This window comes from Ammospiza caudacuta, chromosome 1 (assembly GCF_027887145.1).
Source record: "Ammospiza caudacuta isolate bAmmCau1 chromosome 1, bAmmCau1.pri, whole genome shotgun sequence".
Taxonomy (NCBI): Eukaryota; Metazoa; Chordata; class Aves; order Passeriformes; family Passerellidae; genus Ammospiza; species Ammospiza caudacuta.
Genome location: NC_080593.1, coordinates 135,264,969 through 135,292,289, shown reverse-complemented (window position 1 = coordinate 135,292,289; position 27,321 = coordinate 135,264,969). Strand labels below are relative to the sequence as shown.

At 39.5% G+C, this 27,321-nt stretch overlaps 1 long non-coding RNA gene across 1 annotated transcript; it reads right to left on the bottom strand.

Moving 5' to 3' along the window:
- Nucleotides 1-1,342: 1,342 nt before the first annotated feature.
- LOC131558156 (uncharacterized) lies at nt 1,343-27,295 on the bottom strand. Its single transcript, XR_009274784.1, has 4 exons — nt 27,088-27,295; nt 26,417-26,477; nt 26,216-26,267; nt 1,343-3,535 (listed from the first exon to the last, which is right to left on the bottom strand). It is a non-coding gene; the product is annotated as an uncharacterized LOC131558156 (long non-coding RNA).
- Nucleotides 27,296-27,321: the final 26 nt, after the last annotated feature.

Here is a 27,321-nt window from a genome sequence, read left to right as displayed (position 1 = left end):
AACTGAGAAATGCTATTTTGTGTTTTGAAACTATGATTCTTCTGTCTCAATTTTATTTGAAGGGCTATTATCATGCAAACACACCCAACTAAACATGTGAGTCAATTTGAAAGGAAAGGCATGACTCATTTCGGTCCATGCAACTGGTCCACAGTGAATAGGGATGCTGAAGATCAGAAGTAGGATACAGTAAACCACAAATCAGGACCTAAATTAATTCTGAAGTTCCTGAAAACTTGCCATAGTTATTTCTGAATTGCTCTTTGGGAGGGAGAAGCAGGACTTTTTTGAGAAAATGATATTAAGAACCGTAATGCCGGTGTACTTCTAAATGTCTGTTAGTCTGCCAGCATTATTGTGAAGATCCTTTGGTGGGAAGTGCAGCCTTGACTAATCTATGTTTATCTATCTATGTCAGGACTAATGTTTCTTAGGCCACAGCAGGCTCATTCATAGTGCCTCCATCTGGCCTGCAGTCTTCCTTGCTATAGATTCCTTTACATCTACTTGAAGGAAGGGGGATATAAACTCATGCAGGGAATACACTTTTTGCTGTTAAACAGAGGATGAGTTGCAAAGATGTGAGGGACAGTATTAGCAAGGAGCAAGCAATGACCAGAGAAATTATTCTGGTAGACCAAGGTAGGTCTGCAAACCGTAGCTTGGGCCCCACTGATTTGGATTGTTGTGTTTCAAATACATGTGCATTCACAGTTTTGTCAAAGTGAATGACAGTTGTGCTGAAGGAAAACAAGGTGTCATGTAGCATTTTATGACTGCTTGAATTCCCTGTGAAAGGTGATAGCTCTGAAGTTACTGCAGCAGAACAGGAGATGTAAGAAGAGAAAGGGCACTATTTGCAACTTGGGATCATCTAATAGTATAATTTTTTGGACCAATATCTATCAAGATAGATAATAAATTTTGTGTTACTTTCACCAGGAGCTATCTAGTTTAGAAAAAATCTTTATATAAAATATACAAACATAAAAAATTAAAGAGCATAAACCTTATTTATCCCTGAAAGAGATTTTAAGTCCTGGGGTGAGAATCTAGATTGTGATATTTTGCAGCTTGATTTATTAGGTAACTACAGAAACTTTATTACTTGATATATAATCCCAATTTCCCACCTAAGTGTCATATAATCATGTTAAAAACACTGAAGGATTTGTTATACTATCATAAACTCATATAATTCAGAAAATGAATCTCTTTATTTTCAGACATGCTTCTACTTAAGAAATATGGTTTATACAATGATTTTACAAGAAACATTTCAAGCCAATTTGATTTCAACTCTATGTAAGGCATGAATAAAAATTAAATACAATAAGCAATGTGCTGAAATATTTCATTGAAGAGAAAATTCTGAGGCATCACTGTAATATGACTTGCTATGTAAATAGTGACACATCAAAAACAAGTCCATTTCAGTGGAAGTGAGGATTTTTGATATTCATTAGAGTGTCCTAGACCAGAAAGAAGAAATGAGAAGCCTTTCCATATACATAAGGCAAAAACACAGCTGCATACTTGATCTATCTACAGTTGCCTTCACCTGTTGCAGCAATGGAAAAATTAGGCTAATTAATCTGAAAGACTCACAAGGAATTCTTCCTTGGACAAGGACATCCTTTGGTTGGGAGAAAAAACTTCTGCCAGTTTTTCATTCCCTGAAATTACTGCTTTACTGCCCAAAAAATGCCTTAGTCAGGGGCTATTGGTGTAATGCAGAATAGCCTGAAGTTTGGAAGTTGCAAAATTCCTCTTGAGGATTAGACTAACATTGGTTGCCCTAGGAAATGGCATGCTATGGAAAAAGTCCAAGTATTAAATTAATTGTGTCCTCCTTAATTGCATAGTGCAATCATTAGATGCACCTCAAAATGTTAACCAAGTAATTACTTCCACCAGGACCACAAACTAGGAATCCTCATTTTCATGCAAGAGAATGCTTGAGGCAGTTCTTGAGAGCACTAAGATCTAGAAAGTGTATTTTCAAAAGGAATATTGGGTATCATGAAACAAAATGCAGTGAGAAAAGCATATCTGAGAAACAGGAAATTCTCTTGGTCAAGTCGTTAATTGAGGCTGTTTACACCCAGATTCTCCTCCACTTTGAAGTGACTAAAAGAGGAACTGTAGCTAAATATATACCATGCTCAGGGCACTTTTAATGGGAGGGCTGTAAGTAAATGGAAATGCTAGCACATCCTTAATGTCATGTTTTCATCAGTTCCCACACATCTGTGTCTTTTAATATAGTTTGATATTCAACAAGTTATCATATTCCCTTTGATACATCTGCAATCCTATATGTAAAAGATATATCTATCTCTTTCATATATTTGCTTTTAAGGTATATTTCGCTAAGTTGCAAAGCACAGAAAAGTAGCCTGCATTTTCACTTTTTCCTCAGCAAGGCTACAGTCCTAGCAGGTTATGGATTGGAGGTCAGTTTCACCTAATATTTTTGGTTCAGTGATTTTGTAAAAGTATTTAGCGTGAAAGGATAATCCAAGATGCAGAGACTGTTTTAATAACACAGTAACATTTTACTGAGTTTTATTACTAAGCTTTATTAAGCAGCTTTAAGGTTAGCTTCAAGTCAGCTCTGAAGCAGACAATCTAGTTTGTAGCTTGGATAAACAAATGTATTTAAGTTTGAGGGTATAAATCAGGTCATCAGTTACAGCAGTCTTAGATCAGAAGAAAAAAAAAAAGCTTATGGATTAATTTCTTTGTGTTTTCTTGGCTTATAATTGGTTTTTACTGAGCAAAGCTTCAGCAGTCCTTCTTCATCTTTGTTGTTATTTCTTTATTTAAGAAACCACAGTATGGTACTGGCAGACATTGAACATAGCAGGGGTTTATGCCTTTGTAGAAGCATGAGGATTTAAAAAAATCTCAGCTTCCAAAATCAAAGGCAGAGCTCATCTGAATGTTTCTCTATATCAGGCACTGTTTATATCACTTTGCATGTTTATAATCCTTGTAGCATATCTACTAAATTATTTATCATTCATAGTTTCAAGCTAGGCTAACTGATGAGTTACAAACATCCTCTGAGAGAACATTCACATTTTTTATTAAACACTGGTGAAAACATGATTTTAAGCCTAATTTGCCTCCCATTCTGACTCTTATGACCCTAGCCCCAGGCAAAAGAGCATTTTAACTAGAAGCCCCCAAAATCATAGTTCAGTAGACAGCCTGGCTCTTCTCTACTGTGTAGTTTAAAGGAGATGTAGATTATGACTGGGCTTGGCAAAGTCTCTTCTTAATGGTCTCACCTCCTGAACTGGAAGCTCCACTTCTTGTCTGTTTTTTCTTGGCTCTGGTGTCTGCACCCCTACTCCAGCAGCTGAGATTGGAGACACAATGTATTTGCAATAACAGCCATCCATTAAATTTGCAGCAAAGATTTTGCCCAAGGCTTGGAGTGTCCTGTCTTTCTTTTGAAGCATTCAGTAGTCCTCAGCAGGCTTGGTGGGCACACAGGAACGTGTAAGAGGTGCTCAGTATCAAGCATCTGGGGAGAGAGATGTAGAATACAAATAAATGAATGATCAGATGAGATGGAGAGGGCTGAAAGGACTTAAGGGATGTTAGTCTTGATAGGGAATCACATGAAAAAGGGCTGTGTGTTCTTTTTGGTCCTGTTCCTCCTCTCCTCCAGTCACAAGAGATGCTGTAAACATAAAAATGCTTTCTAGTCATACTTGAGGGGAGTTATACAGAAGAAGGATGAGAAACAGGGTAGAGGAACTAGGTCTGTGCATGAAGGAGCCTGCTCCCTCTGACCCCAAATGTGTTCCATCCATGGAATCTGTGCACCCTTTCCTGAACTCGAGGGCAGCTTTTCCATAACAGGAAGAAGGAACCTGTGATGCTGGAAGAGACAGCCTTGCACACAGTAATTAAGATTAGGGTGTTTGCTAAATATAAGGCCTGTGTAGAGAGCAGATCTCTATTATAGGGCACACAGCTTAGGCAAGTAGGAGTCCAGGTGCATGGTATTTTGGACTTTTGAAAACAAATATTTCCAAATGGTACCTCTTAGCGGGTTCAACAGAGACAAAAATAGCTGTGTTGAAAAATATTTAGATGTGTTGAAACTATTTATTGACTTTGAGACTGACTAAAAATGCTCATATATTGATACCCAAAAGCATGTGTTTAAACTGAAGTTATTTAGTAAACCTGGTTCAAATGATATCATTAGATAACATCAGAAGGAGGTTTCCAAACTTGATCTTTCAAAGACTTAGCAGCACACAGGTGTTAGTCATGTAAGTAGATATAGTGGTCTGCCCTCTTTGATGGTACTGTCATCAAAACTGTTCTCTCTACAGCCAATAAACTCCAAAGGAGTGTTGTAAATAGTTGCATACAACATTATTAAACACAGAGGAAAGGTAGACATGTCACTGGTAGACATTTTCAGGCAAAGACATTCACAAAACCTGAAGGCATACAGAAATTTCCATGGATAAGCTCTATAGCTCATCCCTTCTTCAGTTCTTTACCTGGATTTAGAGTTTGTTTCTGAATGTGTTTGTCTTGAGGTTTGAGCCACCTATACCATTGCTTCTTAATCTTTATTATAACAATTTCAAGTTTACCAGTTTTCACTGGGCACAATATTTTTTTTTTCAACTGTCTGGCTCTTGTGTACTTTCCATTCTCAAAACACTGTATAAGCATTTTATGTTGGATATATTGCCTCCAGCTGTCCCTTGAAGCACTTAAAATTGCCTTTATAAAATATGTGTACTGTAAATCAAGCATATAGTCCCTTTGAATGAATCTGCTCTAGAGTGCTTTCCAAGTCATCAGGCAAAACAGACAGTCTGCAAACCCAGGTGTTGCTTTAGAAAATAAACACATCAGCAGCATATCAAAGCTCAGGAAGAAGTTCTCAAAATGGAGTCATTCCCCATTACTGCTCCCACAATAACAGAAGTGTTGATGCAAACCATTGTGTTGTGCTCCTCATTCCCTGATATGCAGCCCAATTCACACACCAAGTTGAGGTATTTCAGTTTTTTATTCTGGTTTGCGCAGTGTAGGGAGATAACCCAAAAAGGCTGGCTCCCTTATTATCAAGACTATGCATTTTAACAAACCAAGGCATCAGCACTCACTGGTTACAGAATACATATTTATTTTACTAATTAGAACTCAAATTCCTATTAGTTGTATCTCTTGCTCCCCATGCTAATTAGTCTGCCTGTGCAGTTCTTCCCTCCAGTTGAGTCTGGGATCTGCTTTAAGTAGGTGGTCAATGAGTCAATGGTCCCAATCTGTCACAGCCAGAATTGCCTTTCTCCTGGTTACTGCTGAGTTCTACTGACGTTTCTCCTGGTGGCTCTCATCCAGACAGCCCATTCATCTTGGGATTGTCTTCCTTTTTTCTTAAAACAAAAGATTAGCCAAGCATACAACATTCACAATGCAATTGCTTAATCATAACTGTCCAGCTAGAGCTACTGGGAAACAACCAAAAAACAAATTGCAAAGTTTGATTCAAATCTTGAGCCACTCAAATCTTGGGGGGCTTGATATCATTTGTAGAATGATATCTCTGACGTGACCGAGAATTTCTTCTTCATTGAAAGAGCACAATAAAAGCTTTCTACAACATTGAATTAGTTTGTAAAACATCTGAACAATGTTTGCTTTCTTCACACTTCTTGTGATCACAAATAAAAGGGTTAAATACAGGAAACTAGTACCAAAACTGGGATAAAAAACAGATATTTCTTTTCCTATTATACATATTTCTACTTTTATGGGTACTTTTTTTCCTTAATTTTAAAAGATGTAAAGATGATTTTTTAAAGTAAGTTTGTGCAACAGGAAGAGCTCCCAAAATTTTCTTCCTATTTTTCACAATTTTATCAGCATATTCTGAAATCACTCTTTCAATGTTGTTTGTGTTCCTTCATGAAACATTTTTTAATATATAAACACGTTATACTGCTCTGTGTTTAGAAAGCTGTTAGCTTTGACATTCTGTATGATCCCAGTGGTAACACTTACCATTCTTTATTCTGTTTCCAGTCAATAACAGTGGGAGGTTCAGCCCTGTTTCCCTTCCTCCTCTGCCTTCTTCCTGGCATTCTGCCTATGGCCATGGAGTAGCAGGTGTGTATTTTCAAGCAGTTACACCAGTTGCTTCAGGCATGCAGATCTCTTCAAATTACCTTCTTCATGCCCCTCATCAGCTGTTGCTGCTTTATCACTTTACTGTCAGATGGGCAGCAAGCACCAGTACTAATCCAGGACCAGCTGAGAGGCCATTCTGTCCCTAGAGCAGCACCACCATAATATTCCTTACTGGAAACTGGATAACTGAATAAGATTTTTTTTTAAATTTACTTTAATTCTTCATTATGTGTGTTACTGATATTTGTCAAATAATAGAGGAATCATTTAAGAGCGAAGGAAATATTGAAGAGCTATTATGCACAATTTTTAATGAATTTTGAATGAAACTTCACATCACTCCAGCAAAAATTTGCCTTAATGTGAAGTATTCCTAATTTTCTTCTTTAGGCATCAAGATCTTCCAGATTAGTCTCACATCTATCAAGACATACAGAACTATTGAAAAGTTTTGCTATGAAATTCACGCATTTTAAAGTGTAAATTCTACCTCACCCCCTATACAGTGCACAAAAATTTCCATAAAATAATTATTTGACTAGAAATAAAAAGACAAAAATCATTTGAAGTTGACTGTATGTGATACTTAACTTGAGCAAGTAGTTACAGTGCATGATGCTAATGTTATCCTTCAGTACAGAAAGCAACCAAGTGCACCCAATATGTGGACTTTGATGATAGTCTCTGACACACTATATGCTCTGTAGGAATTAACATGGCTGGAGTAAGACTCTGGCATGACCATGGCACCTCTGTATGACCCTTTCCATTCCACAATGACTTATTGCAATTGGAAGAAAAAGAATATAGTGCCTGTGAAGCTACAGACTTTTTCTGTATCACATACCTTGATCTAAGGTGCCAGAAGAGAACTGCTGGATTCCAGAAGCCTTTATGGCCCCACAAAATCAGATGTTAGGAATTTCCTTCATCTAGATCTAGAAAGATCTCCTCAAAGGATAGACATGCACACCAGTAATGACAGAGGCATAAATTACCTCCAGTCTGAATCCATGGACAAACTGCCCCTGCTGTCCCTAAGGAGCACTGACATGCAATGTGCAGAGATCCCAAACTGTGAAGACTTGGTTCAATATAGGTAACTGTCCTGATTTTAGCTGGGATAGAATTAATTTCTTTTCAGAAGCTGTTACAGTGCTGTGTTTTGGATTTGGAATGAGAATGGTGTTGACAACACAGTTTTGATTCTTGCTAAATTATGTTTATCTAAGTCAAGGACTTTGATTTAGTTAATGGGGTTTTGGTTTGGGATTTCGTGGTTTGTTTGTTTGGTGGGGTGTTTGTTTGTTTGTTTGGTGGTTTTTTTGGGGGGAGGAGGCATTTAGTGTTGGTTTGTGAGGGTTTTTTTTTGGTTGGTTGGGTTGGGATTTTTTGGGGTTTGGGTATTTTTTGTCTTATGCTCTGCCAGAGACAAGGTATACAAAAGAAAATGGGAAGGAGCATAGCCAGGTGACTTGAACTGACCAAAGGGATATTCCACACCAGAGAACATCATGCCCAGTATATGAACTGGGGGAGCTACACAGAAGGGGGGACCAGTCATGGTTCAGGAAGGGGGATCTGACATCACTGAAGGGTGAGCAATTGTACTGTGCATCATTTGTTCTTCCCTTTTTATTGTCATGATTACTATAATTTACCACTATTACTGTGTTTTACTTTGGTTTTGGTTATTAAACTGTTTTTATTGCAACCTGCAAGCTTTACTTTCATTCTCCTCCCCATTCCACTGGGCTGACGGGAGAGAAGGGGCTTCAAGTGAGCGGCTGCGTGGTGCCTAATTTCCAGATGGGTTTAAACTATGAGCAATGTAATTTAATTGGCTAATTCCAGGGAAAACTGTTACAAATACAAACTACTTTCTCACTTATGCATGGTTATTATGCTAACAGAGGTTGACAAGTGTAAAAAAAAATCACATCTTTCTTATTTGAATCCATAACATTAAAAAGTTATTTGGGGTTTTCATGTTTTTGTGGTTGATTTGTTTTGCAGTAGCTATGTTTTCTTTCTTTCTTTTTCTTTCTTTCTTTCTTTCTTTCTTTCTTCTTCTTTCTTTCTTTCTTTCTTCTTCTTTCTTTCTTTCTTTCTTTCTTTCTTTCTTTCTTTCTTTCTTTTTCTTTCTTTCTTTCTTTCTTTCTTTCTTTCTTTCTTTCTTTCTTTCTTTCTTTCTTTCTTTCTCTCTTTCTCTCTTTCTCCTCTTTCTCTCTTTCTCTCTTTCTCTCTTTCTCTCTTTCTCTCTTTCTCTCTTTCTCCTCTTTCTCTCTTTCTCCTCTTTCTCTCTTTCCTCTCTTTCTCTCTTTCTCTTTCTTCTTCTTTTCTCTCTTTCTCTCTCTCTTTCTCTCTTTCTCTCTTTCTTTCTCTTTCATCTCGTGAACAGTCTAATGAAGCAGTTCTTTAAAGAAATCAGAAAACTGGCAAGAAAACTGCATGTGAGGTGTTGAGTTTCTGTTGAGAGCAAAGATTGTGTATCTTGGGTCTCTGTAACAGCTTTAGTCTTTATGATTTCACCCTATTGTTTCCTAGTTTCCCCTTTCTTTAAAAGTTGTCATGCACTTTAAGCTTTCAGCCCTTCAGATGCCTCATGTTACTTCATTGGTCACTGCTCCTCCACTCCTCCATTTGCTGGGCAGAAGGAAGATTACACTTCTTAGGCAATACCTTTGAAGATTGCTTCAGAATTAAGACATCTGATGAAAAAAATAGTTTGTTGTGATAAAGTCAATCCCAGTAGGGACTGACCTTAACCCAGGACACTTCTCAAGAGATACGAGGAAGCTTTTTGTAAACTTACCCTTTAGAGACGCACCAAATTGAGGAAGAGTTAATTGCACTGACATTTGGAATCCACAAAGCATTTTTTTATTGTCTTGATTTTTTAATACCACTTTACTTATTTAAGTTTAAGCAGCCCTTTCCCGTCTTTGTTGTTATTACTTTATTTCAGAAATTATAAATTGAGTCTATTCAAGGTAATGGAGTTGCTCAGGCAGGATTTTCCTTTGGCAAGTCCATGATGACTACTCCCATATATGTTCTTCATGTTCTCAGAAGACTTTACTTGCAATGTCGTATCTTTCAGATAGCATACAGAAAATATTTAATCAGAATATATTTTTACTTTGAATACATTTCTTCCTCATTTCTCTGCTACAAATTTCTCAAAATATATTTTCTGGCTCAGTACATATACCATGATCATCATGTTTGTGGACAGCAAACACAAACAGGGCTGGATCCAACCCTTATCTAGATCTGGGGACTGTGTTGTGTGTGGGGCTTCATACACTGTGTCTGAATCCATGTGCATGCTGGAAGAGCCTAAAGAAGGATGGACTAGGAGAAGGTTAAGGGCCATGTTACCTGTCTCCCCTCCCTGCCTCTTCTTCAGGTTATTGTCCCATCATTAGGAATTATTTCTCTAAACAGGTAACAAACTGGAGGAGGGAGATTAATAAATTCTATACCACAAGTAGTTACATAACTGAAAACTTGATCTGATTCAATAGGACATTACAGTAGCTGTAGAAGAAAATATCCTCTTTGGCATCAGAGATTTTGCATATGCAGAATAGGAGACACAGAAGCAGTCAGGCTTACTTAGCCTTCAGTATAATAGAAGGCTGCTTCAACAGAGGTGATAAAGTAGTTGTAACTCTTCTGCATCCAATTACAAGGTTTCTAATTATGCAGAATTATTTAGGATTTCCTCAAGGAGTTCATTTTAGAGAGTACCAGACATTGTCTCTGAAGCCCTCTTCTAACCTGTCGCACTTAAAAGCATTCCAGCTTCTCAGATGTGCTGCTCAAGGGAGCTCTTTCTATTTTATTGGTATCCACTAGAGAAAAATATGCAACAGCCAAGTCATAAAAAGGTTGGGGTTTATTACTTAACATTACAGCAATTTGCTGTTTCTAACCTCATTGGGAAATTGCAGGGAGGTGAAGATTGAGTAGATGAGCTGATTCACTGGGGAGTATGATTGATTGATGGTGGGAAATAATGACAAGTCCCAAGGAAGCAGAAGCACACAGGAGAGAGAAACTTCAGCAAAAGGAGAGCTTTAAAGAGAAGTGTTCTATTTTTCCTTTTTTTTTTTTTTTTTTTTTTTTTTTTTAACAAAAGCACCCAGTATCTTTATGATATGCTTTGATGTGAAAAATTTTGATGAGGTTATTTTCAGAGCACAGGAAGCTCTCCTTTCTTTGGGAATGTGAAAAGGCTGTGCTTGCCACCCCTGGAAACAGCTGTGGGATTCACAGCTCACCCAGAACTCCTAAGAAAGTAGATTCACATATTTAGCCTGTATTTCCTTTTGTTAACGTAAAACCAGCTGGTTCGAAGTAGTTTGTTAAGATGAGTCTGGAGCAGGTCACCTGTGGCTGGTGGTGGATGTACAGCACATTTGAGTGGATGCTGAACTGATCCTCTTCATCTCAGCATTTAGTTCAGAACAAAGTACATATAAAAAGCCCCAGAATATTTCCCCATGTTTCCTGCCCTCCCACAGACTGTAACCATCTCTGTGGTCTGGAAACAAAGTTGAAGAGGGAAGCTGTGATTTCAAAGCAACACAACAGGAGGGAAATGATCAGTGTGGCCACAGGGTCTGCCGTGCCTGCTGTCCTGGGGGAGAGTGATGGAATTGCTCTGCTGGTGGCAAATACTTGTAGATGCAGCACAGGGATCTGCAAGAGATCTCCACTGTGTCTGCAACAGCATCTCTGCCCTTAGCATGAGGGCAAAAGAAGAGAAAATTGGTCAGCTGGGGGGACAAACTACACAGCCAAGAGATTTCTTTTCTCAGAGCTCAAGCAAGAGGAAACCATAGCAAGAGAATAGGGGAAGAGAGAGGAGGGGAGGAGAGGGGAGAGGAGAACCACACTGAGGGAAGGCAAGCAGCCTGTCTCTAACACATCTTTGCTTTTAGGGGAACTCAGGACATGGGTAAATTTTTTGGCTCTTCCTCATTTTTGGCATATATGGCCACTACAGCATTAAGTCCTCTGCTTTAAGATACAGATTATCACATAAACATGATCCTCCATTTTCAGATTTTTTGGAATTAAACTTAAACATACACTGTACTAACATGGGTAATATTGCTACCACAGTGGTTATTTTTTATTTCCTATATTTCTGCAGCAGCATAATTCAAAATTAAAAGAATGAACATGACTTTAAGACAGAAGAAGCCCCTGTAAAGGAAATAATCTTATCAGGCTTCTGAACTGAAGCAGTTCTGCTTCTGCAGAACTGAAACAGTCCTGTTTAAGTGCAGAAGAGACCAAAACTAGTATGTGAAAGAGAGTCTGTATGGCTTATGCAGCTTCAGGAAAGGGGAGCTGCCACAAAGGGATTATTCCTGGTGCTTACTTCAGACATCACTTTTCAACCTAGGTAACCAAAAAATTATAAAAAAAAAATTAAAGAAAATAAGGACGGTATCATTATTAATATTTTAATTAAGGAATGAAAAAGGTTAAAAATAAATCAGAAAAATCTTCTTTTTTTTACTTCCTGAACATTTATTAGGCAGCCAACACAGGCCAGCTTCTGGAAAAACATTTGTTTAACAATTGAACAAAAATCAAAAGACATATTTGAAGGACATCTCTTTGGCAGCTCTCTTCAGCATGCAGTAAGGCTCCTTTAAAAATGTTACAAGCCAGTCAATCTAAAGATGCCACGTATCTTTTAAGAGAGATTCAAAGTGAAACTAATCTGCTTAGGGCCATAATGACCCCGTAATAATGTATATTGTCTGTCCTTGTCTCATGTTCAGAATACCAGCATGACAATCAGATTTTCCTAGAGAGCATACTATTAATCTTAGCCCTTTATAATAAACTGTTGGTTTTATCTGTATGATATACAAAATGAGCCCAGGATCCTGTCAAATACTCATCCTTTATGGAAAATCAAAAGCAAAAACTTGCATTTAGACCTATAAGTTTGAAACCACTACAGCTACCAAACAATTTGGCTAGCTTGGGACAATTTCATAGGCAGCACTCTCCATTATGCTGTTGTTTTCTCATGTGCGTTACATTCTCAGTAAAGTGAGCAGAAGGAAAGGATCACTGAGTTAGAGACAATCTCCAATAAGAACTCAGTTCCCATTATTACTGTTAATTGATATATAATGAAAATTAATAAACAGTTACCATCTTGATAATTAAAAGGTAATTGTCTAAACCTGTGGCTGTAGTGTAAATGGAGATGTGCTAACACAACTGAAATTTGTGCAAGTATCATCAGCAACTAATCACACCCTTCTTCTCTATAGGCTTGCTTGAATTTGCTTATTTTGGAAACAAAGCAAAGCTTTAACCTCATTTGTTAAAACTGTATAGGCAGCAGAACTAGCCAGTGTTTTACTCTGTCCCATGACCTGCTAGTAAAGTTCCCAGAATCAGCAGATTTCCAGGGGCAGAAGGTTTGACTGGTGGCAATATTCATGATGGCAGTGACTCATGGGTTGTAAGATTAATAATGAAGTACCTAGCTCTGATGTGTGTCCCAGTAATGTATTCCAGTGGTACATATTTAGCATTTTACACCAGCATTTCTGTGAGGTAGCCTGAAGGTCACCAGCATTAAACATGGTGACACAGTCAGGTTCAATCAGCATTTACAATAATATAGGTCTACACTGACATCAGTATTAAGACATCAGCAAGATGATGGAGAGATCATCAGGGAGAGATCAAGAGCACTTGGCTTTTCTTCTGGAAAGACACAGAACAAAAAGCGTGGCACTAGCTTTCCCACAAAATTTTACATGTGCAGAGGTGATGGGAGCACGTAGGTACTAATTCATAATCCTTGGAATTAATTTCTAAATTTTCCTATCATATCTACTGAGACTCTCAAATTACTTTTGTTATAACATCACTCCAGTTATAATATGTAGGGAAGTTCTGACTCCTTGAAAATTGTGCTCATTCTGAATGAGAAGAAAATCAACTTTTTATAGTTTCTTAAAAGACAGTTTCTAGAAGAGATGCTGTTTCAGGAAATTTGAAATGCATTACCCTAAGATAATTACCTAGTAAAGAGGTTTCAGTTTCAATCATGAAAAAATTTATTCTGAAAAGGATCCAAATTAATCACACTGACATTGTTAAAATGCTTTTCAATTCTTTTCATCATAGAAATTCATGAAAAGCAGTGCATTTTTCAGGTAGTTTAGTTTTTAATGAAGCTTCATTTCCCAAAGGAGAAATTCAAATAAATTTCTTACCTTTTTAGATTTCTTACCTTTTTAATTTTATCCTTTGTTTTCTATACTCTGTTCATCTGACACGATTGTACAAATGCTGGACAGACTCTTGCACCACTACCACTACCACTACCACTACCACTACCACTACCCCTACCACAGTTTCCAGGCATGAGTCTCTTACTCCATCTGTCAGTACAAAAGTGTATTACAAGACAGGCATTACAGCTTAATGTATTTTACAGATGGAAAGTTGCCTAAGGGTTAAATATTGATATCAAACTATACTGGTAAGTGCTATACACCTACAGCACACCCCAGCTTTAATCTAGTTTTTCATATTGGATGTGAGTGCTGGCTAAATGAGGCCCTTCTGCTTTTAAAGAGGTGATCAGAGTGAATGGGTAGATTAAGAAAAGAAGCTTATCTAAAAAAATTAAGAGGGAGGAGTAAGGCCTGAAGTTGAAAAATACATAGACAGTATCTCAATTAACAAGAAAAAGCTTTCCAAAGAATGGATGTACTTGAAGCATGGTAAAAAAATTAATTGGTTCTCTTGAGGTTAATAGGGAATTAGAGGGAGGATGGAGTCGCATTGCAGACCTGTTGTGTAATTTCCCTGCCTGCTTTTACAATTGAAGTGGATGGAGATTTGCTTTAGCTGGAAGCCCATTTTCACGAACACAAAGAAAAGAACTAAAAAATAATGCTCAGCTTGCAAGACAGGCAGGACACAGCAGGGCCAAAGGGAGCTGAAGCAAAAGATTTGGGTAGGAAACTGTCAGAGGTAACTACTGACAAATATTTGTCAGGCTGGTTTTGGTTGATTCTAAAAGCAACAAACGTTCTGAAGGACGGAAAAAAAATGTAAAACAAATACCAATACGAGAATCAAGGCTTATTTGCCAGAGATTAGCACGCTTTTATTACTGAGTACACATATGAAAATCTGACCTTTGGCAAGGAGGTGTAATTAGACAGTGTGCACACTGCAGGTGGCGTGGCTTTCCCCCAAAGGACAGCACGAGAAGCAGCAGGGGCTGAGGTGCTCCGGGGTTTTAATGAGGAGACCTGCACATTCTGGGCAGATGTCACCTGTGCAGCAAATATTGCCCATGTGGGAGGAGAAGAGGGTGCACACACTCTGTGCAGCTCAGGAACCTCACCAGGTCAGTGACACAAGATCTGACTACAGCCTCTCTAGGTCCTCGGTCTTCTGCAGATGTACTTTTGCCCCTTCTCCAGATAGTACAGAGTTGGCTGAAGAGTTATTCCCAGGCTGCAGCGGGCTGTGGTAATGTTCCTTTACTAAGGGCTGCTTTAGTGTCTTTGACATGTCTTACACATAACTTGCTTCCTTTTCAAGTGAGATCCATCTGATAAATACTTCTGTTTACTGTTTAACTGCCTTGCGTTCCTCATTGTTGGCAACACAAAGCAAGTAAGGCTGGTAAATCTTAGCTGTTAATTAAGGCTATGCTGAGTCGAGGACTCTGTCATAAATACCCACTTTATTGCCACGTGCAAGAAGCTAGGAGAGCAGTGCAGACTGTTTGAGTGTGAGCTGCAAATCAGGGAGGGAGAATTTACATAACTCATCCACCAGCTATCCTTAAATTCAGCACTGATTTTGCTCTAGTGCATGCCACCTCCTAGGACAGGCAGACTCCTGTTCCCCATTTGTGTCTGCTGAGCGGGGAGGCAGGATAGCCAGGACCAGGACGGACCATCCAGTGCTTTGCAAGGTGCAAAGCAAGAAGGTTTGTGGGAAGGAAGCTGGCATGGGAATAACATGACTGCAGAGGCAACTGCAGAGAAAGACTACTCTGGACCAAGACCCTGGGGCTATGAAGATCTTGTCTCTTAGAGATAAAAAGAGACCTCAGCTGGGTTCCTGTGAATATTTACAAAAATAATAATAGAAGGGGAAAATTACATCTGCTACACATCTCCATAAATGTTATTCTCTCTACAAAGGTTTCAGACTTTAAATCCTCGCTCAGTCAAGAAACTGGAATTGCCTAAGAATAATCATATTGACAAATCAAAGACAAATGGGGAATTTATGGAATCTGCTGTATTTTTAATTTTTTATGCATTGTATCCACCACAGGATTTCATCTCAAACTCATCAAAATTAAAGCTACCTCCTTGTAATCTCTTCTGAAAATAAATTACTTTCTACCTTAAGAAACAGAATCAAGAGCTAACAGCTTTGAGTTGTTAAAGATGCTGCAGTGAAACACAGAGTGCTATTCAGCAGACAGGAGTGTTCAACAGACCGTGCCAGCTTCTGCAAACACTGCCCATGTCTCTCTCTCTCTCTCTAAGCACTTTCTCTGCTTTAATTTGTGGCTTGTAGGAATTGATAGCCCATTAGTAGGTATCTTTGGGCATCATCCTGTTAATAGCTTCCATGGTTTAATCAAATACACAACAAATGCTACTAACCCTTGTTAATTCCCAAATTCTTATCCATGAGAAAGGCTTAGTGTGGGCAATGCTCTTTGTGCAGATGGAGTTTGTACATGCATGCATTTTATTTCTGCTGCTCTCATTTAACCTGTTCACCCCCTTTGAATTTTAGGAATTACATTGAAATACAAAATGGAGGGAAAGAAGTTAAGATGGGGGCCAGATGTGACTGGTAAACCTCTTTCCATGCACTGCAGCTTTCTAAATACTAGACAAAATTGCTGAATATCATGCAGAGGGAAATAGGAGACTAGCTTTGCACAGCTTTAAATCTCTAGTTTTAATGACTTGTTAGGCAAGTTTCAGAATTTCTGAAGTGTTCCATGTCAGAAACTCACTGGCAATGACAATGCAAATAAACCAAGGAAGAATGTTATTGAAGAATGTTATAAAAACCACCTTGATGCTGTTTCATCATATGACAATTTTGATTTTTATCTAAATGTGATAAGTTCAAAATGAGTTAAAATTAATATAAGCATCAGGCTTATTCTCCAAAATATAAATAATATAAACTCTGTTTTCTAAAAAGAGTCACATATATTTTCTGTCCCTTTTACATATTAAGGTAGAATATTTGTCAATGTCATTTTTATGTTTTAAAACTTCTGTCAAATCATTATTCACAAACATCTTTGATAATTTATTTTTTAGTTCTGAGCAAATACTTTAATGTGGAAAGTTGGAAAGATTATTCAAATATTACTCTATTCAACTAATTCTGGTTTAGAGCCATCAGAAGGCATGTTTGCTGAAAATATACTGTTCTAGCACTTTAATTCAGAGAGACTGGAGAAAATGGCCTAAAGCTTTTGGTTATATAGTATTAGGCTGTAGTGTAAAAAATAAAATCTAAAATGAAGGAGGAGTGTTTGTCTCCTGGCAGATCTGTGTTCAAAGGGGAAACCAGAGTGTGCTGGCAGCTTGGTTCATTTTGTTAAAAGGTGAAAACCTTTAGGATTTTGTGTGCTTTTTACAGCAAAATTGCACCAGGTGAGAAGAGAAAAATAGCAGATCCATGAAAGTTAAGACAAGAGTCAGGTACTGAAAATTAAAACCTTAGAGGCCCATGCTCTTCTGACTCCATAGCAGGGCCCTCGGTGTGCAGAGCACTTGTCCCCATGGCCAGAGGACAGCCCATGGCTGTGCCCAAGCCATCCAGCTGAGCAGGGGAGAGCTCTAGGTCTGGACCCTTTGCAGGAGCTATTCCTGTCCTGACGTCTCCAGAGAAGCAGCATTTCTGAAGGCTGTAACTTGTGCTGCACCTGATCTGTAGATTAATGAAGTTCAGCAATCTCAGCTGTTGATCTCCCGCTTTTCAGGAACATGATATGTATACTTATTTACACTTGCATTGCTACTCATGAATGTATAAGAAACTGTGAAGGGAACAAAAATAAAAATAAAAAATGAGACTCATGGGAACTCTGAATTCTGATTAGAAACACTGCACATCTCTTATAATTTTGGCTCACAGAAGTTAATAGAAAATGACATCAAAGGCAGCTTGTGTTTACCAATGGTCATGCCAGACCAAGCTTCTTTGATGTGCTGAGAGATTGAGAGATATGAATAGGAAATGCAGATCTCATCTATCTGAACTCCAGGAAAACATTTAATGTGCTGTCACTTGGGACCATATCTGCTAGATAAATGGTAAAGGAGCTCACAAAAAAAATGAAAAATGCATGAAGTTTGGAACAAGACAGATGACAAACTGATTCTGTTGAAAATCTTCTGTATGCTGGAAGGAGGTTAGTAGTACAGACTCTTGTGGGTTTGGGGTGGGTTAGTCATTTTCTGTACCAGCACTTATGCTGTTACTCCCCCCTGAACCCGATATGTTCCCGAGGGATTTTCCTGCCAGGTGCTCCAGGGCTGCACAGCAAATGAACACAGTGCTGCCCTGGAACCTGAGCTGCATTACCCAGCCAGTGTTACAAGGCAGTTCCCTTCCTCCTTCCAGGGCAAATCCTCTCCTGGGCTGCAGGTGTATGCCCCAGGGAGGGCTTCAGTACCAAGCAAGTGCAGGGAAGGGGATGCCTCCCACTTCCCTTCAGCACGGACACTTTCAGAAGAGTTTTCAGGGCTGCACAAACACCACAAAATCTTCTCAAGATTTGGAGGACTTGGACTCAAGTCCAATTGACAGCACTGCCAAGTCATCTGCGAACTCATTAAGAAAGCAAGTTCCTGTGCTGAGCAGAAACAAACAATAAACACAGAAAGACAGTTTTCATCTACTTTGTTACTTTTAATTGATATTGGCATGAGGTGACAAAGCAGAAGGCTGCAATATCATTCAGGAGGATCTAGGGAACTTTAGGGCATGGAATCAAAATAGTGTGGTGATCTTTCATCAAATATGTTGTAAGATCCTGCCCCTTGGACCTGCAATAAGATTTGTGTTGCAAACTGCAAGTGGACCATTTGAGGAGACAATGAACCAGGAATTTATTTTCAAATAAACAAAAATATTGTCTGAGCTCCTGGAGCAGGTCCAGCAGAGGATGAAGGTGATGAGGGGATGGGAGCACCTCACTTATGAGGAAAAGCTGAGAGAGTTGGGCCTGTTCAGCCTTGAGAAGGGACAACTGAGAGGGGACCTCATCAATATCTATCAGTATCTAAAGGGAGGATGTCAAGAGGATGAAGCCAGGCTCTTCTCAGTGGGGCCAAGCCAGGGCACAAGAAGCAACAGGCCAAAAACGATGCACAGGAAGTTCCACCTGAGTATGAAGAAGAATTTCTATACTGTGAAGGTGACCTTTCTGGAACAGATTGTCCAGAGAGGTGGTGGAGTCTCCCTCACTCTCCAAGAACCATCTGGATGCCATCCAGTGCCATGTGCTCTGGGATGGCCCTACTTGAGCAGGGAGATTGGACCAGGTGACCAACTGTGGTCCCTTCCAACCTGACCCATTCTGTGATTCTGCACTAATTTTAGCAAAGAGGTCAGGACATATTAATGACATTTTCCTGGTGAGCCGTTTCTGGAAGGTGGCATAAAAGCCTTGTCCCTTACTTTGAAAAAGAGAAGCAAATAAGTACCAGTGCACAGAAGCAGACATGATGCAGGAGTTAACTGCTTCTTTTAATGAGAGAAACATTAAAAAGTTTAACTTAATTAGCTCAGCAGAATCAAAACTGAAAGAAGAAACAATTATTGTCTGTAAAGCTATCAAGACCAAACCTCAGGGAAGGAAAAGGACTTTTAGCTGATACAGCAAGACATGGAAATAAAGTGGCCATAAATATATTTAGTCTGGAAAATAGAGAGGAGAACAGTTAGATGGAAGCAGGGTTGTCTCTCAGTAAAGGGGAAAAAAAGCATATGCAATTTTAGAACAGCAGCTACTAAAAATATGGAAGGGCCACCTGGAGCACCACCATCCTGCAGCAGGAAAAAGAAAACATGAGCAGTCAAAAGGCATTTGTTGGTTGCAGCTGGACATACATAAGCCAAAGGGATACCAAATTGCAGGGCAGTTAAATAAAACCACTTCATCTCTCAATGGAAGAGACTGCTCTCAAAGCAGTATGCTAATGCTGGGATTAAAAGGCCAGTCCTACATCAGAGCAAGCAATTCCTCAGCTCTGGGGTCATAAGTGAAACTGTAATCATATCTATCTGGCCCTTTTTGGACCCTCCTGCTCCTAAAAGCAAAGAAGGAAAAGACTGGCAAGAAGAGCAGCAAGCCCACAATAAGGAACTTTAGCCAACATTCAGATCCACAGCTGAAGCTGAATTGCAGTGGCAGAGGTTGGTTATAAATCCTCTGCAATGGAAAATGAAGGATCTTATAGAAAATGTTATATATACCTTTTCTATGAGTTACTGAAACTCCAGGCAGGAAATAAACACAATTTGAAGATGAAAAGATCTCTGGACATTACCACAATGACATCCCGGCATGCCTTGCTCTGTGCCTGCCAACCAGCAGCCTGCAGACCTGAAACATAGTTTTGGGCATGTGTCTGTCTGTGAAGCATCCTGTCCTTAGCAGAGCAATTGGATCTCTGCTTAGAGGGGTGCCATTTGAGCCATCCCCACTTGACTGTGGCTGAGGACGAGCTGTTGCACTTCTGATTAATTCCCAAAGTAAAAACCATTACAAGTTTTGTGCAGACCACAAGATGGCACAGATGCAGTAGTTATACAGAACTGCACGAGGCAGCCCAGCATGAACAGATTCGAAATAAAAATTAAGATAGAGTATAATATCAATTCAGAGATGGAGTGGAGTAAAAAATGTCCTATTTTGGTGAGAAAACTCTAATTTTTACATGAAGGACAGTTTTCTCCGAGCCAACAACAATGCTGAAATCTTTTATTTACAGTAAACAACTGCCTATATATTTAGACTGAAATAACTGAAAGCAGAATTTACTTTTGAACAAGATAATCACTTTTGTTTGAGATCTAACAGAATCTTGTGATTTTAGATTCTTTTCAGTCAAATAGTACAATCATTATAGAATGGCTTTTGATTATATATTTTCTTAAGCTTAATTTTATTAAAATTCTTTAATACCAACAAAACCTGTCTATCCTACAGACAATTCAATTTACAACCATTTTCAATTTTTGTATAGCAAAGGAGTTTGAGAACAATCCCTAATTAGATGTCACATACAGATGACCTTTTGAAAACAGCCTTTTTATGACACAACCACAAGGCAAGGAATGCACTCCACGATACAATAAAGTAGGTGATATGGATTTGTAGGTTTCAGATTCACTGCTCTGAAGGCATGTCACAAGGGACTGGACAGTACAGGAGTACCGTCTGCAGGACATTTGCTTTTATTGTCCCTTAACTACTGAGGACATTATTTCAGGTAAAGAGAAGCAGACGTATATCAAAAACTATGCAGGGAGGAGGAATTTCATTACATCTCTGTAATGGATCTTCTAAACAAAAATTATGTGATTGATATTATTCACCAGTGAGTTTTGCCATTTGTCTTGCAGCTGTTAAGCATCCAGCATAGCAGACTGATATTCCCTGGTTAAGATTTCTAGAAACATCTGCAATAAAAATACTTACTTTCTGTCTATGTGCTGCCATGTTTGTCAATAATTTTCACAAATGTCAGGAATTTTGGGAGGCCCCTTTATGGTAGAATGATGGAAATGTAAACATAAAGTCATCTAAATAGTGATATGTATCTATAGATAGATATAGATGACATAGATATGCTCCAGAAATATATAAATCTAGTCATCTAATCTATATACAAAGAGAAGAAAACTAATAATTTTATTATTCAGTTCTGTAGTAAATCAGAATTCCTGATTAGCATTCAAATGAAAAACTGGTCTTTCAAAATTTGCTACATTAAACTGTTCTCTGATTTGGACAGTGAGGAGACTCACAGAAGCCTGTGGGGTTTTTTTAAGTAAGATATGAAACTTCAATTAACATTTTTTTATTTGGGTTGACGGCCTTCCTTATGTAAGTAACTAGGAAATGCCTATGACTGTTCTTGCTATGCCTGGAGTAATATTTATAAGGAATATCCTAGTAAGTGATTTGTACAATCAGTCTCTGAAAGTTAAAAAAAAACCTCTCTCAGTGAAACACATAGAATGTCCCTGTCATTTATTGTATCCTTTGATGATTGTGTTTTGGCTTTGGTAGAGAATGCACATCCTAAAATCTTGTCTTTGAGTTGGGCTAGCACTGGGGCATTGAACCAGGCCCACAAGTCTGGCACCAGAATAATGGGATTAGTGGGATCTGTCTGTCCAAATCACTTACTGTTATGCTCCATCTCAAATCCCATCTGTAAGTAGAAATTCTCTGGGAGTATTTTAAGTAGAATTTCTCCAAATAAGCACAATGTTGAGAAGCAAGACGAAACTTCAACATTCATACCCAGATATTATTTCAGTTTCTCATGCAGAGTTGCATTTGGATAGAAATGTCCCCAAAGTTATGCTCTGTTTAGATTAAGGCTTTTGCTTCTGTAAAATAGCAGAAGGGATTCCTTATTTCAAGTAGACAGTTATTAATTCTTATATTAAATATTTAACTATTAATTATTGTTAAAATCAAGAACAGATAAAATCACATCTCTCCCTCCTGCTTTTACATTTATTTGCATTATTCTCCTTAGCCTAGGACTGAGCACAATAACAGCTGGAGAGCAGACAGTACTTGGCACTGAATTCTCTGGCAATATAAAATTGCTAGAGACTTTTTCTAAAATAGATGGTGACGTGTTTGCTCTTTCTGCAAGAATTCAGCTCCCCCACAAAGATCCACTGAAAGCAAAACAGAGTCTCATCTACAGTTGTAGCAATATGATCAAAACATCAGCCCAAAAGGCCTTGAAGAGCCCTTTGCTTTCCCTGAGGTAGGAAGCAGCAGGAGATGTTCCACTAGGCTGTGAGCACTGCCAGGCTGGGGAGAGGGGCTTGCCTGCATGTTCTGAGCTGTCAGCATGGCTGCAAGAGGTGAAATCACTGAATTGCTGTAAGCCAGGAAGTTATTTCAGAAAGCAGAATTTCAACAACTGACAAGGATTTTCAAACTGAAAAGCAAAGAAAAGAGCTGGAATCATCTCATGAGGTAGTGTTTCATGGGAGATATATATCTGAGGATCGGCCTGGGAAAGGTAGGGAGGTAGGGAGAAAATTCTTCAGTTCAAAAACTATTGAAATAATACAGTTTTTCTTTTTAAAACATCTCAAATCCAGCTACAGAAATGAGTTTGAGATAATCTTATCAGATCCATGATCTTTTTACTGGATTCATGTAATTAAAGCCAGTTGAACAGGAAGGGCAATGGCCAACACGTAGTTAAATATTTGGGCACCTAAAGCAGAGCTCAGGCTCGGAGGTTTTGCCAAAGTGAAAACCAGGACTCCATGTCACAGGTCTCAGACACTCTCCCAGATTGCTGTACTGTCTGTTATCAGTGTGTATGTGCTCATTTCTGGCCCAGGAAGGAGGCACAAGGCTTTTGGCATTTTTCTCAGTGACAGCCACAGTAACAAAATAAGTTACATATAGGTTGCCATTTGGCAGGAGGGCACATACATATGGAAGAAACTGTAGTTATTTACACGCTCCAGTCAGCCTCAAGACTTTGAATAAATTAACCAGACTCCTAAAAGTACTCTGTAGTCAATGGCTCCTTCTCAGCTCTTACAGACCAGGACCTTGAAGACCGGAATTAACTCTTTGTGGGAACCTCATTCCCCATCTTCAGCTGTGTGGGAAACTGTTCTTCCAGGCCTGATGAACAATGAATGACCAGCTTTGCAATACAAATAACCTTATGATTCTCCCTCTTAGGGGGAACAGAGCAGGGATGGATGGACTGCTCAGGACTATTGCTTATACCTGAGCATGGCAGGTACCGTGAACTGAACTTCTTTGGGTCTGGATTAATATCTGTCAGGTTTAGAAACAGTACTTCCAATTTACTGTCCCCTCCAAGGCTCTCCAAAACCACACACCCATTCCCCTTTGCCCTTCCTCCCTTCCCCTTCCCAATTCACTGGGGTGGCACTGAGAATTGGAAGCACAAAAGGCAAAGGTCATGGGTTAAGGTAAGAACAATTTACTAGAAAAAGAGATGAGATAAGAAAATGAGCAGAAACAGCAACAATACTAATGACAGAGATTATAAGAAAAGAAACTACTCACATGGGGGAAAAAAGCCCCAGTAACAGAATACACTATATCTCTCAATATGAAGGAATGCCCTCTCCCTGAAAAAGTGTCACTTTCCCCAGCAATGGCATGAGGTGGCTCAGAAAAACCTCAGGGCCCTAGCCATGCCTCCTCCCAGCTACTGCAAAAAATTAACCCTGTCCTGACTAGAACAAGGACATTATTAAATCATTTTAGCTGCAGACTAACAATAGCAGTTTTCTTCTACCTTTTTTTTTTTTCTGTGGGAATGTTGCAAATATAAAGAATAAAAGTAAACTGTGCTTTCACATTGTTTTGCTTCTGACCCTTATGCTTTGATCTCTACTTAATTCTTTTTCTTAGATCTTATGAGTAAATATTTGCCTTTTCTATCCAGTCTCACTTTTTCTCAACATGAGCCACAGTTGCTGCTGGGTGCCCCTTTACCCTCCCTCCTCCCCTTGGCCAGGGGTGCAAACCCCACCTCAGTAAAGCACCCTGCTGCCTCCACAAGTGGCTGATTGTTTTGTCATTAACCTCTAACATATCAGTTTCTGACAATGGCTTTACATTATATTTATTCTCCTGGCGGTTTAGGAAAGAGCTCCAATCCATGCTGCATTCAGGCTCACCTGCTGGTGCTCATGCCTGTTGTCTGCCCTGGCTTGCCCTTGAACTGCCCTGTGGCTCCAGTACTGCCTGTGTCTGGTTTTCCTTTGCACCACCAAGTGGACATGGGGCCAGAGGGAAAGGAGGAGGGCAGGAAAGCCATGGGAGCAGACTCAGGCCTTGTCCCAGGAGGGATCCCGATGAGGTTCCCAGAGCTGGGAACCCTGAGGTGATTTTCATCTGATGAGCTGTACCTAGCCACACCCTCCTGTAGAGGCGGCTGGCCTAATGGATTTCCAGGCACACCAACATTCCTTCTGAGATTTTGTAGATCCACCCTTGTTGTCACTGGCACAGTTGCCATATCTTATAGAAGAGGACTTACTTTTTCATCATCAGAGTCCTTCCTAGGAACACCGAGCTGCAGAAATACAGGATCCTCCCTTGGGTCAGATGAGTCCATGTGTGAGACACAAAGGGAAGGAAAAGAAGGGTGGCCTTTTGCTTCCTCTGTTTCTGCCCACAAGCCATGGCAACAAACATACTAAATCTGAATTTTCTCTATTTTTACTTTATGACGAAGAAAAGTTATGAGGGAGCGACGACAGGGGCAGCATTTGAGTACCCAGACCAGAGACTGGTTTGGGGTTGGCCTACAGAGCACCAGACCAGACGGTCAAACCATGACAAAACAACAGGTTTTGAAAGCTGAGGGGGGACTCTGTATAATACTGACTCAGCCCTTTGGATACATACCAGTCAGCTCCTGCAGCAAAGAAAAAAGACCATAAAGCAGATCCATTCCCTTAGCCAAGTGTAAATAGTGCTGTTCTTCTGCTGGAAAGGTTATATTTTGACACAAGCATTATAAAGTGTTTTTCCTGTCAGTTAGAGGCCACACACATAGAGAGTGGAATCATGGAGTGGCTCAGTAACTCAATTAGACACTTGGACAGCTTGCATTTCCTCAGTAAAAAGGAAGTTTTGCTGTTTATCTATCTCAGCGCTGATGGCTCTTGCACATCACAGTCCACTGCACAGTAAGTGGAAGGTAGCTCTTGCTGCCAGCTTTAATTTGTTTGTTTTTCCCAGATTAAAGGGCAAAATCATTACACATTGGCTGACCAATTCGTTTCACATGAGCTAGTAAAGTACCTGGTTTCTAAATAAAAGTTTAATGATTTGACACACAGCAAGAAAAAAACAGGCTCTTTTAGGTTTTATCCTCAGACACACATGGAACAACTTTTATTTCTTGTAATAGGAGGTGAGCAGCACAGGTCAGTGGCTGCAGAGGGGAGCATGTCACTGAGTGCTGACCTTTGCTAACCTCACCTGGGCAGGTCACAAAGCCGTTATCCTCCCAGTGAGGCAGTGCCTGTACTCCCACATCACAGGGCACCACAGCAGCACTCCCCTCTCCTCATGGCTTCTTGCTCAGAGACAGAGGGACATCATTGAATGAATATGAAACTGAGTAAAATTCAGAGCTCTGGTTCTGCTTGTGGTGTTAAAATTGAGGTATTGCTTCAGGTAATTTTAAAGCAGTACAAAAACTATCATCAGTAAGTTTCACATATACTCTACTCACAACTTTCTCCTGTAATAAAAGTCCTATGAGACATTTTTGATTCTTATGTTTTCATTTTTACCCTAAAAATATCAAGATGGCACAATATTTTTTCTTACAATTTTGAAGGAAGATTCCTCTAGACAAACAAAATATTCTTGGTGAATGTTAAGGCTAATCAAAAAGGAAAGATACTGGGTCTTCATCAAAGGTCTTTTTATAGATAGAAATTAGTCCAAAAAGTTAAATTTTTTTATAGATAGAATTTATTTTATATATAGAATTTTTTTATATATAGAATTTTTATAGATAGAATTTTTTTATAGATAGAATTTTTTTATAGATAGATACTGGGTCTTCATCAAAGGTCTTTTTATAGATAGAAATTAGTGAAAAAGTTAAATATGTAAATTATTAATGTTGTTGCTGTGAAAGTTAAAAAAACCAAGCCGCTCTATAGTCTAAAGAAACTTGCTCTTATTTCTACTCACCCCCCTGGCTCTTGAGACTACCTTTGGAATTTCTTCTGTTTCTTTCCTCTCTCTGGAAAAAAATATATTCCCATATTACCATCAAAAAAATCAGATTAAATAAAAGCTTTTCAACATTATTAAAAAGCAAAAATAGCCTGAGATGATCTTTCCATCTCTTTTTTAAAGCCATCTTTATGAATTGAGATAAAAATTGCTCACCCTGTGAAATGCCTTGTCTTTCCAATTGGACAGTTCTCTATTCCATCTCTCAGGTTTTCCTCTGAAATGTTGGAAGGGAGATGAGAGAAGCAGAAACTTTCAAGTCACACCACAGCCGAGGCTTTTCATCCATGAAAGTGTTTTAAAACAAAAACTTCACTCTAGTATTTGTTTAGAAGCATAGTATTGATATAGTAATCACTAGCAGCAGTATATAATCTATCCCACTGCTGTAACACATAATGTAAAATGGCAATGCCGTCTGCCCGTGGTGGGAGCACAGTCACAGCCGCTGTTACAGGATTTCCATGCGAGAACTCCTCCTTGGATTTCCATGCGAGAACTCCTCCTTGGCTCGGGTGTGCAGGAGCTGGGGGATCTCCCCTCCGAGCTGCCTTCCCCCCCCGACCCCGGACCCTCCTCCTCTCTGCCCTGACCCCGCCGGGCCCGCTCCTGCCCCATCCCCTGCTCTCCCCGCTTGCTTCCCCGCAGAGCACCGGCGCTACACGTCCCTGCAGCCCCTGGTTTTTAGCCGGGACACTTTGAGGGATATATTATATACAAGCATCATCTTATTATCAAGCCCGAGGCTTTTGTGGAGCGCAGCTGCTGCCGGTGCCCGCAGCGCGGTGTGGAACGCAGAGCCGCCCGTCACCCCTGCACTGCCTCACCTTACACCTTATCTCTTATAGCCCATCTTCGGAACGGGCTCTCGTGGCTTTCCTGGGAAACATCTCCCCAAAGTGACTGTGCTGAAGGGGGAGGCAGCCAAAACGACGGTGCAGGCGTGTCCTGACAGACCGCAAGTTTCCTTCATGGAGACAACGCAAGTGTCGCCAGAGCCCGCCCTAAGGATGCAACAGGGAGTGTGTGCCCCTCACGGCACGGCCGGCCCTGCTCCTGCT